This window comes from Nanorana parkeri, unplaced genomic scaffold (genome assembly GCF_000935625.1).
Source record: "Nanorana parkeri isolate BGI_ZX_2015 unplaced genomic scaffold, ASM93562v1 scaffold502, whole genome shotgun sequence".
NCBI lineage: Eukaryota > Metazoa > Chordata > Amphibia > Anura > Dicroglossidae > Nanorana > Nanorana parkeri.
Genome location: NW_017306770.1, coordinates 1,017,616 through 1,018,529, shown reverse-complemented (window position 1 = coordinate 1,018,529; position 914 = coordinate 1,017,616).

The following is a 914-nucleotide window of genomic DNA, read 5'->3' as shown; positions in this document are numbered from 1 at the left end:
AAAAATATATTTATTTGACATATAATAAAACACATGTGTACATTTCATGAAATAGAATCTTAGTTCAATATCATCTTAAGTACATTAAAACCATTGCATCCTAGTTCCAATTCATTTTGTTCATGCGCATTCATTTGGGAGATCCATGTATCCAATCCCTACGCGTTTCACATATTGCTTCCTCAGGGGAGCATGGATCTGTCTAATAGGAGATTTTGAATTTTGAATTAGTTTATCTAGATCACGCAATATGTAAATCCATTCTGAAGTCTAAACACCGAAGAAAACTGTGCTTCTGGCGGCTCCGCCGGACAGAGGGACACCCATCACCAAGATCACCCCCATAGCCCAATCACCTCTCACTTACCACCCAATGGGATTCCCGGATGCGGATAAAATTCCCCAGATTAAGTGTAGACAGGGATCGATATCCCGACGTCACCACTTGTGAGGCATTAATTATGTGTGGAGGGGGAGGGCGAATAGAATGATGAGGACAAAGCAGTTTATTGTAAACACTGTTTATTTCCTGTCTGATTCCTTTTGCTGTTTTTTTTTTCTTTTCACAGAGTGCAGTGAGAGAGAGAGAATTCCCCATAAACAGTGTATTGTTTGCATTATTACACAGTATAATAAATAAGATATTAGCAGCTGAATCTAAAACTGTAAAAGTAGGGACATTTGCTCTGATCATAAATGTATGAGAAAGCCCAGAGCGTAAAGGGTTTAAAGGTATGAATATCCGTTAGACAGATATGCATTTCTGTGACTTAGATATTTATGACTAAATGTATTTTGCATAGTGTTGCCTAGTGAGAACAAAATGATCTTGTTTAACCATAAAGGTATATTATTAGCAATATACGGTACCTGTGCTTGTTTTGTATGTATATTTATATTCTTTATTGTTGTAC